Below are 19,210 nucleotides of genomic sequence, written 5' to 3'. Positions count from 1 at the left end.
CCTAACAAAAATGGAGTTTCATTCTCTAGGACAAAGAGAAATCCTTATTTGGCTCCGGCAGTCTCTCCTTCAAGGAAATATTAGGTTGGTGCAAAAGTAATTGCGGTTTAAATGGTTAAATATAATTGCAAAAACCACAATTACTTTTGCACCAGCCTAATAACTAAGTTTGAATTCATTGTTTGAGCAGTGACTTCCTCCAACCTAGCTGTGACTCCCGAAGTACCTCCGTTTCAATTTCTACTTTCTCTCTAAGGAAAAGAGTTTACCGAGCTAATTGCTGGTATGAACCCTATCGCTGGGGGAAAGGTTTATCCTACTTAGAATGCAACTATTTTAAGGAACTTGAGCACATTTTTATTTGCATCCACCTGCCACAAGACATTTTTGTTGTGAAAGAGTCTCCTCGGGGTGGCCATTCTCCTTAGAAAACAGCCTGTCAGCTCAGGAGAGGAAGGGAGGAGAGAGGAGTGCGGACGGTCGCCATGTGAAGTTGCCCCATACCCCGATGATCCCGTCCTTGGTGGGGTTCCCAGATGTCTTCCACCTCCTGCACCGTGGCTCTGGGTTTCGGAAGGCAGATCCACACTTCCCTTTTAAGTGAGGGTGATGGAGAGGGCAGAAAGTTGTGTTTTAAAACGAAGCTCACACTGGAAAGTTGTGCAAGTGAAAAATACTGGGTTTTTATTGCTAAGTCTCTTTGGTGCCACATGTGGTAGACCTTACCTGCAAAGGCAGTAGTTTGAAAGCATTGCCCGTAGAGCTGTCCTGTCCTTAAGGGCTGTGTGTGCGTGTGTGTGCTCGTGCGCACGCAGGAAACCTTTTGTTTATAAACATATCCTCCTCCCAACGCCTGAAACTGGCCTCCCAGTCCTCTCCGAGGCTCTCAGAACACATCCTCTTTGCTATATCGTGGAGCCTGGGGGCTCCCATTTCTGCTCTGGGTCCAGGGAAGGGAGCCAGGCCTCTCTCTCCCCCTCCCCCCTCCCCCCTCTCCCCCCCTCTCCTCCCCCTCCCTCCCCCCACCTCTCTCTCTCTCTCTCTCTCTCTCTCTCTCTCTCTCTCTCTCTCTCTCTCTCGGGGTATATGTGTGTATAGGTATATGTGTGTATGTGTGGAGGGTATGTGTGTGTCTGTACATGTATGTGTTGTGTGTGTGCGTGTGTGTGCTCCTTGTTTCCAGAGTTGAGTAACTTTATGAATGGTACTCAGAACCCTTCTGTCATCCACAGGACAAAGTTCAACTCCTTATTTTCCTGGCAGAGAAGGCCAGATTTGGCCCAAACTCAATCTTCTCATTTTTATCTCCTGCCAGTTTCTTACCAGGCACCTTGTGCCCCAGCCACAAACAGCCTTTTGCTGTAGCCCAAAGAGCCCGTGATCTTGTGCCCTTTTAGACCTTTGAAGATGCCAGGACCACGGCCAGGGATCCCCTTTCTTTCTCATTCCCAGCCCAGCTCACACCGTGTGAAACCTCCCAGGCCAGCCCAGGTCTAGTCCCCCTCCCCTGGGCTCTTTAGCCTTCCCATCCTTGTGAGACACCTTCCCATGTGCACCACTGTGTTCGATTTAATGCATCCGTCATCCGGGTGAATGTCCTGATCCCTGAGAGCAGGTGCAGAGCCTGACCCATCACCAGCACCTCGCACAGTGCTTGGCAGGGGCCACCTCAGTGCTCATCAGAGTGAAGGAGCGGATGCTCAGGTTCGTAGGATGATGCTTACGTTGTGTGGCTGAAAGAGCCTCTGGCAAATGGCATCAGCATCAATAATAATATTAGTGTATTGAGGACCTTCTCTGTGCACTTTCCCTCTATGAATGCATTTAATCTACACCACTCTGTGAGGCGGGTGCTGGCTTTCTTATCCACTTACAGATGGAAAAGTGAGGCTCGCAGAGGGGAAGCGACTTGCCCCAGGTCACACAGGTTGTATGTGGTGGGTCCAGGATACTCACCGTTGACTGCTGTGCTTCTGTTCTGGACAGCAAACCCTCCTTGGCATTGTTTCCATGTGATGATGCCTTTCGAGCCCTAGCCACCCAACTTCCTTGGGTATAGGAACCACCTTGCTTTCCTGCCTACCCTCCCACGTGCCCCAGGATCTTTGCACAGGATTTCTACATGCAATTGATTGCAAGTCTGGGTCTCAGCTGAATGAGCATGCACATGGTCCCTACATGCTTGCTTGTAAGAGAATTCCTAATTTTGCTTCCAATGGTGCCACCCCCCTCACCGGAGGTATACCTGGCGAATGCAGGGAGAGCCCACTGTGACCTCCATTGAAAGGAAGTGGGACGGGTGGAGGGAGACGGAACATGAATGATGCTTGCCACGAATCAAAGTGTTGGAGAACTCCACAGCCAACAGTCAGGGATGCAAGGCATTTGATTTATAATAGAATCTCACATTCATCCTCATTCGTATGCGTTATAATTTTTCCTGAAACCTCCTGGGGACCCTGCCGCCTGAGCTGGCAGGCAGGGAACGGCATCCCCAGGGGAATGAGGAGCCCCCATCTTTGCCTCTGAGTCTAGAGCAAACAGACTCACCCTGTTTCTTCCACAGCATCAGGGCAGAGGGAAGGATACTTGAGAAACAATGCCTCGCTTGCTGGCCGCAGAGGTCACACTGTCGACACTGGGGAGACAGGGCTCAGGGTGTGGGGGGACACGTGGTCACTTCAGTGAGATGGAGGAGCTGGGCTGAACGTGCATCAGAAACCAGCCCAGTGGGTCGCTTGCCTTTTCATCATAGTTTTCCTGGGGCTTGGTGGGGAAGGGGAAGGGGCTGAGCTGCAATTCATTCATGCATTCATTCATTCATTCATGCATGCATGCATGCATGTAGTCAGTTCATAGTTATTGAGGGCCCATGTTCCCAAAACCATACAGAACGTTGGGGGATATAGTGATGAGCAACAATGAACTGTATCCTGCCCTCAGGAAGCTCTCAGACTGCTGGAGAAGATGGGTAACAAGTTATAAGGCTGGGTAGTAAAGAAGTGAACATCATTCATTCATTCATTCAAGCGATGGGTACTGAGCACTTTGCGCTAGGGATTGTTCGAGACCTGGGCTGTCCAGTGTGGTATCCGCTAGCCACATGTGACTATTCAAATTTAGTTAAAATTAAACAAAATGAAGGATTCAGTTCTTCATGTGTACAAGCCGCACTCCCAGTGCTCCGTAGCCACACGTGGGTAGTGGCTCCCGTATCAGTGCAGATACAGGCCGTTTCCATGATTGTGGGAAGTTGTTTGGACAGCGCCGCTCCAGGCTGTAAAGGTGAGGGGCTCAGAAAGGCTCTCTGCCCTTGGAATCTCGCAGTGTTGGGGAAAGACCAGCACGTATTCCACTACAATACATGGTGATGTGTGCTGAGATGCGGGCGCACAGAAGCAGGGCAGCGAGCCCGGCCTGCAGAGGCAGGGATGCTTTGGCAAAGCCTCAGGCACATGAGGAGGGCATGGGGCACAGGGGAGGGGCACTGTGTTCCGGGAAGAAGGAGGAATATGTATCAAGGCCTGGCCTCTAGAAAGGCTGGAGAGACAGAAGGTGCTCAGTGTGGCTGGCCGTAGACCTTGTGTGTGTTTATGTGGTTGTGAGTTTGGGGGGTGTGCAGTGAGGGACCAGCTGGAGGTGGACAGAGACCAGGCCATACAGGCTCTTGGATCCTCTGCCACCTTTGGAGACAGACCCCTGCCTGGGTGTGCGGATGGAGGGTCCCACAGCCAGGAACAGCCAGCTTGGAGGAGGGTCTCGCTTGCAGGGCCAGGGGAGACACCTTGCTCAGAGGGGCAAGCTGGACCTTGGAGGCAGACGGCCCTCTCGGGCAAAAGCTGGGGGTGGCAGGTGGAGGACGGCAGAGGGAGGAGGAAGGGGATGGAAGTATGTGCTCTGAACTGTCGGCAGGGTCCAGACACAGGCGTCTGTGCATGTGGCACTCAAGAAGACAATTCGGGAAACGGCCCCTCCCCCCTTTGCGGAACTGCAGGAGGAGGGAGAAGCCGAGTGGCTGGCTTGTGATTCTGGGGAAGTGAGGGGGGATTTGGCAGCTCCACGGGGCAGTGGGGCCCCAGGCCTGGGACCCGCTGGTGTCCCCTCACCCCCCAGCTCCTAGTGACATGGGAGATAAAGGAGGGAGAGGAATTCAGGTGGAGTCAGGCAGCCCATTCAGCTCTCTTCTTGCCTGTCACCTGCGCAAGTCACAGCTTCTCTGATCCCAGCTTCCTTCTCTGCAGTCTGATGACAATAATGTCGCTCTCTAGGGCTACTGGGACAATTTTGAGATAATAATGGCGTCTGACGTTTATCAAGGGCTTACCTTGAGCCAGGCATTGCGTTCCATCCTTTACCAGGATCTCTCACCCTCAGCACTAGACACGTGAAGCTGGATCATTGTCTGTGGTGGGGACCATCCTGTGCATGGTAGGCTGTTGGCAGCACTTGTGGCCTTCACCTACCAGATGCCAGTAGCACCCACCCTCATCGTGACGACCACAAATGTGTCCAGACCTTCCCAAATGCCCACAACTGAGAACCTCTGTGTAACACACATTGTCCCATTCTTTCTCATAGCAACCCATTTTGGAGGCAAGGAACCAGCTGCTGTGAGAGCCAGTAGTCGTTGCTGGGATATGAACCCGGGTCTGTCTGTTTGGGCCTTGGCGGTCAGCCATTAACTCTATTTTACTGTTGGCTGAGATGGGAAGGGCACAGCCCAAGGCTGAGTGCATAGTAGGTGGTCACTGACCTTAATCATTGATCACTGGCTTATTCGGTATCCAAACCAGACCCTCTGTTCTGGAAATATAGGATGGGGAGGGCAGGGTGTCTGACCCCCAGCTGGTCCCTGACTTTCTCGACCTGTAGTAGCACCAGGGGACTGGCTTGAGGGTTTGAGGGAGCCGTTTGTACTTCTTAGGCAATGATTAACCCAGCTGAGCTGGTAAATCATTTGATAGTCAGAACTTTACCCTGGAAAATGCCAGCCTTGCAAATGCGGGGCCATTTGTCTCACATCTGCTCTTTCTTCATCGAACTTTCGTTACCCACGAGGTCAGGAGCAGTGCTGAGGGCTGTTGGGAAATTCTTCTCAAGTGGATTCCTACCTCTTTTCCTTGCCAGCCCTAGCCTGCTATGTGTCCCCCGAGAAACTGTCCCACCTGGAGGACTTTCAGGGCTGGGTTTCACTGTGTGAGTGTGTGTTTTTGTGTGTGTGTGCGTGCGTGTGTGTGTGTCTGTGTGTGTGTGTGTGTGTGTGTGCGCGCGCATGTGGGGGGCGTGTTGAAGAAGTGGCCCTGAGAGGCAGGCCTGAGGCCTCCTTGTTTGTTTATTGTCTTTGGAAATCACCGTCAGTGATGAAATCACCCCCAAAGGACAGAGGTGGCAAGGACTGGTCTTTGCTAAAGCTGGGAGTCTGGACCCATGCAGCAGGTCACAGGGTGCTGGCTGGCTCCATTGTGGGTGCCTGCGTGTCCTCGTCCCATTCTGTGTTGAGAAACCATGTGTGTTTATGTTGAGTGTGTGTGCATGTGTGTATTAACATGTTCCCATGTGCATATCTGTGCTCACACGTGTGTACATTTACATGTGTGCATGTGTGTACATGTCTGTGTGCCTATGTGAGTACTGAAATGTGTGCGCATCTATGTGTGTATGTGCCTGTTTACATGTGTTCTGTGTGCGTGCATACATGTTGCACGCTTGTGTGTGATATGACCCCACCCCACCCCGTGGTTGTAGGGCTGAGATAATATACGCCAGGCTCCTGGCATGTGCTGTTGTTAGCCCGTCTCCCCTTGTTCTCACGCACGGTGGGTACAAGCAGACCTGGATTTGACACCGCTGTGTGACCTGAGGCTAGTCATGCAAACTCTCTGAGCTTGAGTGTTCACATCTATGAAATGGGAGAATAAAAGAGCAACTTTGAGAAGTTTCAGTGCGGATTGTGAGTGATGGATGTGTGAGGCTGGGGGCCTGGCTGAGAGAGGGCAGTCAGTAAATGACGTGTCCTCCCATCTTTGGAGAGTTCTGGCCTTACCACTGGGGGTTTGGGAGGGCATTAGGGGCTTTAGTTGCCCCTCCTGCTTCCAGCTCTGAAACCTTGGCAGCATTGGGCAGGACCGTGTAGACAGGTCTTGTCCCATCGTGGCCCAGTCACATGGTCTGTAGTGCCAGGAGAGGCCAGAACTCCCTGGGGCTGCTGGTGCTCCCGTAGCTTGCCTGGTCACGGGTAGAAGTTAGTAGAAGGCGAAGTCAGGGGCTCTGGAGACCTGGGTGTTGCCCACTGGTGACCACAACACTGTCATTCTTACGTGAAGCTGCTGTCCTTTTCCCTGGTGACAGCCTCCAAGGATCCCCATGTTTGCCCGGGAGAGGACAATGAAAATCCCACCCCCATTTTTTACAACCCCCCTCCCCACCTCCAGCTCCATCAAATAAGTCCAGAGGGTTCTCGGTAACCACCGGCAACCAAAAGCCAAGAAAATGGGAGTATTTTCTCTGTCTCACCACTGTTTTCTGATTAGTCACTCCTAGCTAATTAGCAAATGACAAATGGGACAATAAAGCTCTGAAAATATCCATCGATTTCCTAGAATCCCAGTCACAGACATGGCAGAGGGCCTGGCAGAGAAACAGAGATAGAAGACATTTATGGGTCCCCAGGAAGGAAGCACAAAGGACCAAGTTGCACTGGGCGTGCTGATAGGTGGCCACAGGTGGCTGCGGGTATGAGCCTCAGAGACATATGTGGGACGTGTGTGGGAGGTGCGGGGAGCTGCTCCACCTTCCTCTTTCCCTCTGTACTGTCTGGAAGAAGTGATTTCACTTCACCATCACTCGATGACTAAGGTAGACTTCCCCCATCCAAGGTAGAAGTTGTCAGGGGACCCTGAAGACATTCTAGGCATCTGTGGCCAAGACGGCATCTGTTTCCAAAGGTGCTGAGACCTCTCCAGTGGACAGGGCCACTGGACGCATGAGGGTGGCAGTGGCTGCTTCTGTAGATGGGTCCCCATCTTGGTGGGTGAGGTTGCGCTCCTGTAACCAACGCTCAGCTGACATGGAGGGTCAGCAGGGCAGTGCGCAGGGGCCTGGCTGGCGGAGCTTCTCCCGCCTGGTTATCCTGTTACCTCCACGCGAAGCGTCAGGGTTTGCGGGGGCCGAGGGGCTGGAGCTCAGCACTGGCAGTGCTGTCCTTCTGCCTCAGGAGACTCAGGTCACTTCCTCTCACACATGATCAGCCGGCACCAGTCATGTCACCATGGCTTGGCTTCAGGGGGGCAGGAATCCTCATCCTTCATGTACCAGGAAACAGGATGAAACCTGGACTCAGCGGCCATTAGTAATGTCTGCTGTGTCACAAATGTGGGTTCAGTGGGGCTGATAATGGCTGACTGGAGGTACCGAGAGTGTCCTGCAGGGGTGTTTTAATTTCCTTTGGCTGCAGTGACATATTCCCACAAAATTTGTAGCTTAAAAGCACACGTTATCCAAAATCTCATTGTTCTAGAGGTCAGAAGTCCAAAATTGGTCCCCTGGGCTACAGTTCAGGTGTCAGCAGGGCCATGTTTCCTCTGGAGGCCCCGGGGAGAATCTGTTCCCTTCCCTTGTCCAGCATCTAGAGGCCGCCTGCATTCCTTGGCTGTGGTGGCATCACTCTGACCTCTACTTTTGTTGTCACATTTTCTCCTCTGCCTCTGACCTTCCTGCCTCCCTTTTATAAGGACCTTGTGATGACATGGGGCCACCTGGATGAGCCAGGGTCATCTCCCCACCTCAGAGTCCTTAACTGAATCCTACCTGCGAAGACTCTTTGGCCAGGTACGGTCATGTATGCACAGGTACCGGTGATTCGGACGAGGATGTCTTCGGGGCCTGCAGTGGGCCAGCCCTAGTGTGAGAAACCAGGCGATCTCCCTCCTCCCTCTCTTCCTCATTCCTCCATGGCTCTTCCTTTCCTGCGAGACATTGTGCTGGGATTTGGGCATGACGAGTCTCTGCCCTCACAGAGTTGCCAGTCCATTCCAGAGTGGAGACCGATGTTCAGCAGGAGTTCTGTGAGCACATTTTGTCAGGTGGCCCAGTCTCCTCTGGAGACAAGGGGTGACTTGTCAGCTGTGATCTGAGGAAGGAGGAGGTTTATGAGAGTGAGCTGGGGACTAAGTTCTGAAACTGGGTGGCTCAGCCACTTGGTCCCAGCATCTGGGACCTGAGCTCCCTCTACTTCTGCAAGTCACTCCTCGTTTCTGTCTGTTCTGATTGCACAGACCCCTCTGCCTGCTGCTTTTCTGGAAGCGGACAGCTTCCACCCTGTCCTGGTCTCTGGCCCTGGAGCGAGTCATGCCTCCAAGGAGGCTGGCGGACTTGGCTGCAGGGATGTGGGAAATAGGACCCAGGGCCATATTTGCAAAAGCAACAAAGTTGAAAGCCGGGCCCTGCAGGCTGGGTTCAGCTGTTTGCTCTGGGGGAAGCGCCCGCCTCAGAGATGCCTTCTTCTTCCTCGGGCCAGAAAGGGAGATTGTCTCAGACCCCTCTGATGAAGAACATATATTCTAAACAAACCCTGCTGCCGGTCCTGGTGCCAGCCTCAAACAGGGGAGGCGACTGTGACATGCTGTGGCCCCCCCACGGCGGTGGGTGAGGTTGCTCAGGCCACGGGGAGAGCGAGACCTCTAAGTACAGCCTAGAGATAAAAGCTGGGCGCACTCCGCTGGCTTCAAACACACCTTTCCTCTCAGCCCTGGAGATGCCATTTGTGTTTTCTCGTTCCTGTGCCCTCGCCCTTGCCAAAAGCTATAGGCAGCATGGCCAAGATTCCTCTTTGGGGTGGAAAAATCAAAGAACGAAGCATGAGCTTCTAATTAGCAAAGAGAGACAAATCGCTGGCAGAGGGACCACCCTCGGCTTCGTGTGCTGCAGCCTCCCGAGGTCCCCTTTATATCTCGGACCCACATTCCTCAGCGTTCAACACCCTCCTGCGTGCTGGAGCCACTGTGCAAGTGTTTCCAGTGGACTGTGGGCAGAAAGGTAATTTTCCACGTCAGAATCAAATCCTTGCCGAGGAGGCAAAGAGTGCTCTGCTGGCGGGTGTGACATGGCCCCCTGTACTTTCCACTTGAGGCATTTAGAGCAATTGTATTAATTAAGTAGTAAGTTAATTGTTTGTCTTCCTTGCTAAATGCAGTGAGGGCAGAGACCCTAGTACACAACTGGTGCCTAATAAGTCTAATTTGATGGAACCTAACTTTCCTATAAGAATTAAGTTTTACCTCTGGATGAACAAATACCAGGTATGTAGTTTAACATTCAGAGAAAATTTCCTCTTCAAAGGCATTTCTACCTTTTGTTCTGTACCTGAGCTCATTTAATGCAAGGGGAAGCGACTGACGATAACTGTGGCGTCTGTTCTGCCACTTCCCACAGCTGTGCCAGGGCAGACATCAGTAATCAATGACCACTCTTTCCTGTTGAGCCCAGATGCAGCTGCGGAATCCTTCCCAACACACTTCCAGGCACTTGAGATGTTTGCAAAATCCCAAATTATTAGATATCTCCATCTGATATAATTCATCTCATACCTTATTTCCAAATGTCTATTCTCTGACCCAGGATGGTTACTGCACTTTCTCATTTTCTTCAGTCACAAGTATCAACAACTACCTTTGTTCCTGTGGCCACTTCACTGGCCATGTGACCTTGATCAGACCACTTTATTCTTCTCCGGGCCTTTGTTCCTTGTCTGTAGAATGGAGATCATTGTAACATCTATCAAAACCCCATGACGCACAACCAAAGCACAGAGTACTTAGCACCGGGCCTGCTAGCACCTAGTGAAGACTCAAGAAATGATAGCAATTTTAAAATGCATCAGTCTTCCCCGTAAGCCCTCAGCAGACTGAAACCCTGGCAACAGGCAGCGTTAGGCCTTCCCAGGTCCCTGGCAAGCCCTCCTCAGCACACTGCTGCAGTGGGAGGGAGCCTTACCCCAGCATTCTCACACCTTGGTGCCTCACCCCTGCGTTCTTGCCTCCCAGCCCCAGGGACCCACCCACATGGAAAGACCTCATTTCAGGTCCGCAGCAGCCAATACAAAGCCAGAGGGAGAAGAAAGCCTGTCATTTCCCCTCTTGCGGAAATCCTCAAGAAATATTTCCGATGTTGTCACAGTTATAATAAGCAGCAGGCATCACCCAGGGAGGGGAAAACGTGATTGAAAAACTTGGAAAAAATAACCCTGGTTCCTTTTTCTCCAGAGTGGTCTCTGTGGCTCTGGAGAAATCAAGGTTCCCCTGGACTTAGGTGGGGACATTTTCTCCTTTTGATTTAGTTTTGGGGAGCAGACCTACACCCTGGTGGGGAACAGACACATGGATATGGTGACTCCACAAACTTACTAGCATCACCTCCAGGCCGGTCAGGGTGGGGTGGCCCCCAGCAGGCTCCGGATCACTCAAATGGAAAGCGCCTGCCAGAAAGGGAGTGTGACAGCACCAAGCCGGGAACAAGGCCTGGCCCCTCTGTGCTTCCTGCTGCTGTCATGTGTAGCTTTTGGGGTGCGTTTCAATGAAGCGCAGGTGTGTTTCATTTTCCCTGCCCCCTGCTGGGAGCATGAGCCTTTTCCTCTGATGTGTGCACTGGTTCAGATTCCTCCCAGCTTTCCAGCCACTTTGTATCTGACATTGTCCCGGGTGCTACCAAGCCACAATTTCGTTTAAGGAGTCCGGCAACCCTGGAAGTGTATACGATTCCTTGCACTCTACCTTGCTGAGCCTGGTGCTCAGGGGTGAAGCGACTTGCCCAAGGTCACACAGCTTCTAAGTGGCAGAGCCAAAATGTGCACCCGGCTCCTCAGATTCCAGTGCATGTACAATGGAGCTGTGTTGCCTCCTTGGAACACATATTGGACCTTTGCTGGAACTTACCATGGATGAGTAAATAAAACTTGTGGTAGGGAAAAAAACTGAAAAAGGAAGAGGCAAGAAATGTGACATCAGGAGAGAGTTTTGATGTGGGTCAGTGTTGAAAGAAGGGCTGCCTTCCTGGCCCTTCTCTGTAGCCCCAGGACCTTAGAACAGCTGTCTCCGCCTCACAGACTTTCTTCCCCTGTTCGGCCTGTGTCCAGGCCCGCCGCCCCCCGACGCCATGCACTCCAGAGTAGGTGAAACTCCTTGGTACCAGTGAGTGCCACTGTGGCTGTTTACATTCTGTCCTGATTGGGGGGGCCTGATTCCTGCCAAGTGACTATTCTCTGAATCTTAGTTTCCTCATCTCTAAAGTGGGTCAATCATAATGCCGACCAGTGGGGAGCTGTGAAGATGACAGCCAGGAGATAAACCTTGTCATACAGTAAGTGTTTAGTAAATAGGGACTCCTTTGTGGCTTTCACTCATTTCCTTACAACTTAAAGGTGTGAGAGAATAGAATGACCACCAAATTGAATCATCGTCTTCTTTCTCTTTAGCCTTTGTTTCCCTGAAAATGCAGACCCAGTGATGAGCTGCAAATCATGCTGACGGGATCCCTTAATTCCTGACACCTCCGGCTGGGAGAGGCATTTCGTTGGGGTCAGAAACTTGGGTTCCAGTGTCACACTATGTGACCTTGATACCTGTGTGACTTTGGGCAAGTCACATTCCTCGCCTAAGCTTTAGTTTCCTTTGCTGTAGAATGGGGTGGGGTGGGGTAGTTATAATACCAGTCTCGTGGTTTGTTTTGAAGTCTGAACGAAACCTTGTCAAGTGCTTAGTTAGCCCAGTGCCCAGCGCCCTTTGGGTGCCCAGTGAGGACCACTGTTAGCAGGTTGACTGTTATCGTAGTGGATACAGTGGCTGTTCCTTTCCGGGTGCCAGCGTGCGTGCCGAGGAGGAAGAGCCCTTTCCCCCAGAAGGGAGCCTCGCTTTCCCACACTTGCTCCAAGAACCCCCGTTTCACCGGAGCCACCAGCTGGTGTCAGTAGTGTTCAAGGCAGCCCAGAGGGTCATGAAGGTGTGGACCCCGGCCCGGTGCTGCCTGCCGCTGTGCCATGGCTGACCCGGGGCCAGGAATGGCCTGCTGTGGCATCTCCACCATGGCACGACCTTCTGGTGCAACCTGGACCAGGGACCTCAAGAGGGGAGCAGGACCCTTACCTGGCCACAGGTCACCTCATGAGGCTACATGCCGGACACCTGTGAGGCTGGGATGCCCCAGGGAGCAAGGAGGCCCAGACAGGAGAGGTGAGAGGTAAGGGTGAGGGCAAGCAGACAGGTGTCCAACTGGTTATTACAAGGGATGCCTGTTTTAAAAGATGCCCGTGGATTTGGGTTGCTGCCACCTTTTTGGCGATTATGAATAGTGCTGCTGTGCGCATGGGTGTATAGCTGTCCGGTCAAGCCCCAGCTGTCGATTCTTTGGGGTATATATACCTAGGGATGGAATTGCTGGGCCATGTGCTAATTCTGTGTTTACTTTTTGGAGGAATCACCGTACTGTTTTCCACAGTGGCTGCGCCACTTTCCACTCTCACGGGCAGTGCACACACGCTCCAGTTCTCCCACAGGTTCCCCAGAGCTTGCTATGTTCTGTTGTTTCAGTCCTGGCCATCTGACTGGGTGTGCAGCGGCATGTGCCTGTGGTTTGGAGTTGCATTCGTGGAAACAGAAGGTAGCACAGTGGTTATCCTGGGGCAGGGGGCTGCAAATGGGGAGTCAGTGTTTCATGGGGACAGAGTTTCAGTTGGGGAAGATGAAAAAGTTCTAGAGACAGAGGGTGGTAATGTTTGCACAACAGTGTGGATGATTTTCATGCTACTGAACCGCACACTTAAAAATAGTTAAAACCATACATTTTGTTATATGTATTTTAGCATAGTATTTTTTTTTAAAGGAGGTGCCACATTAGAGAAACCCAAATTGAGGGACATTCTGTAAAACACCTGAGCAGTACTCCGCAAAACTGTCAGGATCTTCTAGGACGAGGAGAGTGTGAGAAGCTATTACAGACCAGAGGAGGCTACGCTGATATGAGGACAAATTTGGGGTCCTGGCTGGGATCCCAGGACAGGAAAAGGACATTGGAGGGAAGCAGCACAAAGTCCTGTTGAAGGTGGAGTTCAGTTAATAGCCATGCAGCATTGCTGGTTTCTTGGCTGTGACTAATGCTCCCTGGTTGTGAAGGTGTTAACATTAGGAGAAATTGGGTGACAGGTATACCAGAACTCAGTGGGATTCCCTGTACGGTCTTGGCAACTCTTCTCTAAATCTAAAATGATTTTAAAATTGAAAAGTTTATAAAAAAGGAAAAATGTCTGATCTGGTTGGGAGTGGTCAGGGAAGACTTCCAGGAGGAAGTGATGGTTAATCTGAGGTTGAGGGAAGTCAGGCCTGCTGGGTGGGAAGAGTGTGGAGGCAGAAGGAACAGCACCCGAGATGGCTCAGAGTTCTGGTATGGTCTTAGTACATGTAAGCTCCTGTAAGAACTGAATCGCCACTGCCTTCATTGGTGCTCCACCCAAGAGAATAGTCTCAGTACCTGGAGCTTGTGTTTTTCAAGTGCCAACACCCTATTAGTTACTTAACAGGCTCTTAAAATAATGTCCTGACTACTAGCTCTTCTCTTTGTGAGTGAAATGCCTTTATTCATTTTTAAAGTTTTTAATTTTTACAGAAAAAACAAGTAAAAAAAGTATTTGCTTATAGCTAATAAAACAAAACAAAGTAATCAGGAATTACTTAGAATCCCACAACCCAGAGAGAGCACTGTGAATAATTTGGGGTACTATATTCTTCCAGACTTTTTTCATCGTTAACCTTTCTTTTTATCCCTGAACGATCCTCGTCACGTCATCTTTCTGAGTAGTTCCCGTTGTGCTAAAACCCAGGGCACTTCCCAGGGCTCGGGATTGTGTGGGCTCTGCTTTGTGCACTGGGGTGAGCAGCTCCCCAGGAAGTTACTTCTGAGTTGGGACTTGAGGTGGGGTGAGGTCAACATTATACGGAGGGGAGTGGCTGAGCAGGGCCGGAGGCGCCCACGGTGGTCCCACCACTCGGTATCGTCCAATGCACAGGACAGTCCCCACTGCAAAGAGGGAGGGCCTGGCCCCAGATGTCCATGTTGCCGAGGTGGAGAAAACCTGGATTCCAGTGAGAGAGGGGCAGAGGGAAAGACGTAGAATGAAGTTGAAGAGGCGGAGGCGGGCCCAGCTAGGCAGGCTGCCCTGACAATTGTGATAAGCATGTCCTAGAAGAACAAAGAACCACAGCAGCGGTGAATATTTACCTGAGCCCCTCTTGGTATGCCAGGCACCCAGGAAGTGCCTTTCTTGCATTACTTAATTTAAACCCACACCACCACAAGGTGGCCGAGAACTTGGTGAAAGTGGGCCATGCGCAGTAGGCCCTCAGGACCCGGAGCTCGCTTCCCCTCCCCCCTGCAGGTCCAGAGTGTGACTCTGATCCCCACCAGCTTGGCTCTTCCAGGTGCTTTGTCCTTTCGAAAGCACAGACACTTGTGCTTCAGGCCAGCAGAGAAAATGGCCGTGTAAACACACAGCCCCTCCCGATGGAACTCACGCTGTCCCGTGTTTGTGAGTGATGGGGTGGGGTTACCTGGCAACCAAGCCAGCGAGTCCCACCTGCTGCCCAGCTGCCACCAGGACTTCCTTCTTTGGTGTGGGGCTTCTACCTTCCTGGCACCCACAGGCAGGGCAGGCCAGGCACTGGAGGGGATGTCGTTCCTTTGTTGGTGTTTGTTTAACGAGAACACCAGGCATGGCTGAGTGGATCAAGCGATGTGATATCAGGCCCTGAACATGGGCTGCTGGAGATTGAGACAAGAATAATGATGAAAATATATTATTACAGCAACAACCATGGTTGTTTGTTGAACACCTGCTGTGTGCGGGATGGCTTACTCATTCGTCTTTATCCAGGGCCTGCTATGTGCCTGGTCAGGGCTGTTCCAGGCACAGGAGATAAACTAAGTCTTTGTCTCCATGAGTCCAACATTCTGGAAGAGAGAATAAATATGAACACATAAGATTTCAGGTGGCCAGAAGTATTTTCAAGAAACAAGACGGGAGGTGAGACACAGGGGACTTGGGTTTCATTTCCTGGGGTCAGGAAAGATATTTGAATAGAGACTTGAATGAAGGGAACCAGCTGAAGATACTTAGAGGGAGTGTGTGTCGTGAGCACAGCACATGCGAAGGCCCTGTGGCAGGCTGAGATTGGCAGGTTTCAGCAACTGCAAGGAAGCCAGTGGGGCTGGAACAGAGCAAGCAGGGAAGAGGGTGGGGAGAGTGGAGGCCACAGGTCACAAGGGACCTTTCAGACCATTGACAGGGCTCTCAACTTTCTTCTGAATGAGAAGGGAGCCATTGGAGGCTTTTGAGCAGAGGAGGGACATAATCCAACTTTGGCTTTAAAAAGCATCCTTCAGCTGCTGGATGGAGAATAGTCTAAACCTCTAACCCGATTGCCACTAGCCATATGTGGCCATTTAAATCTAAATTAACTGAAAAGCAATGACGTTGAAAATCCAGTTCTGAGTCACAGTAGCCAACTTCAAGCACTCACTAACCAGGGCAGCTATAGAGCATTGCCACCATCACAGAACATTCTCTTGGCCAGCTGTGTAAGGGGCGTGCACACCGGGCACCTGGCAGCGGCTGTAGTACTAAGCCAGGTGAGACGATGCTGACCCTTGGCCGCCTGGTAGCATCTGTGGGGGCTGTGACAAATGGTCAGACTCAGGACGTATTTGAAGGTAAAGAGGACAGGACTTGCTCATGGGTTGGATGTATATGAGTGAGGGAGGGAAGCCGAGGGTAGCTTAGTGGTGGTTGGCTGGAGAGGCCATTTATGAGATGAGGGCGCAGATGGTAATATAACTCATTCCAACCCAGCGCATGGTCTGTGCCAGACATAGATTGAGCACCCTATGTGGGTCTCCTGGCATCCCCACGACAGCCCCATTTTACAGCAGAGAAAGTGGGGTTCCACGGAGGGGCATGTCCGGCCAGGCTCACCCAGCTCAGGGTTCAGAGCACCAGGATTCAAACCTGGGTCCTCTCCACTCTGACGCTGTTTACAGGGACACCTCACTGTCAGTGCCCTCATCCCAGAAAGCGCATGCTAAGTGCCAGGCCCTCCTGCTCCCAAGTGAATTCACTTGGGACCGACCTGTAGTGCTGCCCGTGCATGGCAGGCCCCAGTACAGTCCTTTAGGGCCAGGGCAGTGTTCACTGGACTATGACTGTGAGAGTGTGTCATGGGGCAAAGCGGGGCTGTCCTCCCCTTCCTTCCCAGCTCTGCCCTCCTCTATCACTGGCAGACTGCCCCCGCCGGGCTCCTGAGCACCCCACCTGGCTCCCTCATCTATCCAGTGTTGACTGCCAGCATCAAAGAGCTCCATGTTCATACTTCAGAGCAATTCAGTGAGGTAGGTGGGCCTTTCCCCCATTTTCCAGATGTGGAAACTGAGGCTCAGAGAGGTGCAGTCACTTGTTTGAAGTCATACAGAGGCTAAGTTGGAGAGGCGGAATTTGAAATCAGAGTGGTCCAAAGCCAAAGCCCTTCTATTTACCACTAGGACCCACCACCTCACGCTGAAGCACTGGTGAGCAGGACTTCCTACAGAGAGCCGTGCAGTTTTCATTTCAGACCTTGTCGGCGGCCAAGGCTTGAGTAGGCTGGAATCCTATGTGCCCTGGCAAGGTGCTGACCCACCCAGAGAAAAAGGCGTTTTTTTGTTCTTTGCATAAAAACTCACCCAACTCACTAGACATTGGCCCATATTGGTTAAGAGGGGTTTCATTTTCTCATTCCTACAGCCGGGCTGGCACCCCATATGACACACAGAGAAATAGCAAGAATGCAGCAAAGCCTGAAGGGTGGCAGGTGGAGGCATCTTGGCTCTGAGGTCATGAATTCATGCCTTGGAGCCCACAGTCCCAAGTTCAAACCCTTGCTCTGCCTCCTCTGCTTCTGTGACTCCATGCAGGCCATGAATTCTGCAAGTTGCAGTTTCCTTTTTTTGTGAAAAGGAGAAAGATGATAATAACAATTTCTTGTGCCTGGTAGGGTCGCCCCTTTCCACCCAAGGTAGGGTCCACAGGCCAGCGGCATCAGCCTCACCAGGAAACTTGTTAGAAACGCATGCTCTCAGACATGACCTGACCCCCTGCATTTTAATCTGGATCCCCACAAAACTCCCCGGGTGGTCCGTGTGCACATTTAAAGGGAGAAGTTCAAGGTGATCCAGATACTGCTGAGTACAGGCAGCAGGCTGCTCTTGGTAGGCATGTCCTCTCTTCTTCTGAGCTGTGTAGTCAAGCTGCCTGTCTCTCACTCTGAACTCTTGTTATTACGGGGTTTCATGGTGCAGAGGTGAGATGCCTTGGAAAACAGATCAATACCTAGGAAAGCTTCTGCTTTTCACCCTCCTGCTAAGAGTCGGTGCTATCCAGCCATTTACGGTGCCTTGTAGAGTCAAACTTCCATCACAGACCGCAAACTGGGGGTATGGCTCTTGTGGCTGCAGCTAGTGGTACCTGGACCTGGCCTTCTGAGCAGAGCCCGGCGTTGTGAGGCCGAAAGAGCTGCAGAGCCTGAGCCCAGGGCCCGGAGGCCCGCCACTCATCCATTGCTTCTCTCTTCTACCCTGTAGTTTTAGCACCAATCGATATATGTGGTCTGAGAGAGTCCTGGGTGAGTGGGAGAGAAGCAGGCAGCTGTTACATCATGGTGGAGCCCAGGTTTTAATTGGCCAAATACATCTCCCAGGGGAGAAAGGAATGCAGCCCTCACGCAGACAAGGAAGTCAGGTGGCCCAGGAGGGGCCGCAAATAAAGACTTATTTGCACTGGGACCTTCATCAGCATTGCCCTGCACCACCCCACTTAAATCACTTTTCTTGGGGGAACTTCCCTAAGAGTGTTCATGAGGCCCTCCAGAGACGCGATTTAAAAGTGTGTGCGTATAGATAAGTGTGTGTATGTATATATGTATATGCATGTGTATATATGTATATATATCTTTGTATATATATATCTTTGTGTGTGGGTGTTATATATTTAATGCTCTTGGAACAGAAACAAAGCCACAAAGCTATTAAAGAGGAATCTGGTCTCCATGTAATGTGGTTCTGAGCTCCTTCCTGGCATCCCTGAGGGTCCATGGGGGCCCGACATGAATAATGAGGATGAGGAGAAGGAGCAATGCTGGCTCCATCAGCTCTCTGAGGCCAGCAGTTCTTGAACTCGAATGCACGTGGGCCGCGCAGAGAACCTGCTGCTATCAGAGCTTGGTTCCTAGGTGGCGGTGACAGCGGGCTGGGCTGCTCTGTACTTGGAACAGGCAAGCCTGGGTGACTGTTGCTGGTAGCCCTGCAGATCGCACTTTTGGAAAGTGGGTACTGTGGAAAGAATCAGCAAATCAGGCACATAATAGGTGCTCATTAAATACATGCAGCGTGGAAGTGTGTATGGAGGAGTGCATAAAGCATGCATGAGCTGATGGATGAATGTGTAGAGAATGAGCTTGCAAATGAGAATGTGACAAAGGAGAGCATTGGGAAGCAGCGAATGCATGTGTGCTGGGGCGCGTGGACGTGGGTTCGGGTTCCAGGACAGCGGGGTGGATGGAGCAGGGGCCTCCAGAGTGGATTGGATGAAGGGTTGGTGCTCGGGTGTGTCTTGCTCCAGGAGGGAGCTCAGGACAGTCTGGCTGATAACGGGCTCAGTTCTGGAAGCGAGGCAGAAACGAGCTAGTTACCATGATCTGCAGAAGGCCCCTACTCGGATCCAGGTTGGGGCGTTACTGTGAACTTTAGCCCAGAGTCTGCACCCCAAACTGGGCATGGAGGGCTGCCTTCAGCCGCATGGCTCACCTTCCAAAGGGAAGTTTGCCCCTTTGGCTTACTCAGAGGAAAGGAGCCTTTCTCTCTAGTCTTCACTGCATAAACTCCTGTGTGTCCCCCAAGACCCACTGAAATGTGCCACCTCCCGATAATTGTCCCAATTCCAGGTGCAGACCACAGCAGCCCAACTCAAGGGGCCATCGGAAAGCAGTTGGAGCAGGGACTGGAAGCCTCTGGCAGCTTCACCTCCACTTCTCTCTGTATTTCTATTTCCTTCTGCACCCCTCACACTAAAACATAGCCTCCGAATGTCCAGCCGAAACTTGACAGTTTCTCATTAGGAAGGAGACTATTTGCTCTTTCTCTC

The 19,210-nt window shown here is 51.7% G+C and overlaps 1 protein-coding gene across 1 annotated transcript in view; it reads left to right on the top strand.

Moving 5' to 3' along the window:
* CMIP (c-Maf inducing protein) overlaps positions 1 to 19,210 on the top strand; it is a 233,986-nt gene that overhangs the window by 86,701 nt on the left and 128,075 nt on the right. The gene's annotated exons all lie outside the window — the stretch shown is intronic.

This window comes from Rhinolophus sinicus, chromosome 8 (genome assembly GCF_057876585.1).
Source record: "Rhinolophus sinicus isolate RSI-liver-muscle chromosome 8, RSI-T2T, whole genome shotgun sequence".
Lineage (NCBI taxonomy): Eukaryota > Metazoa > Chordata > Mammalia > Chiroptera > Rhinolophidae > Rhinolophus > Rhinolophus sinicus.
The sequence above is the reverse complement of the archived record's forward strand: the minus strand, read 5'-3'. Positions and strand labels throughout refer to the sequence as shown.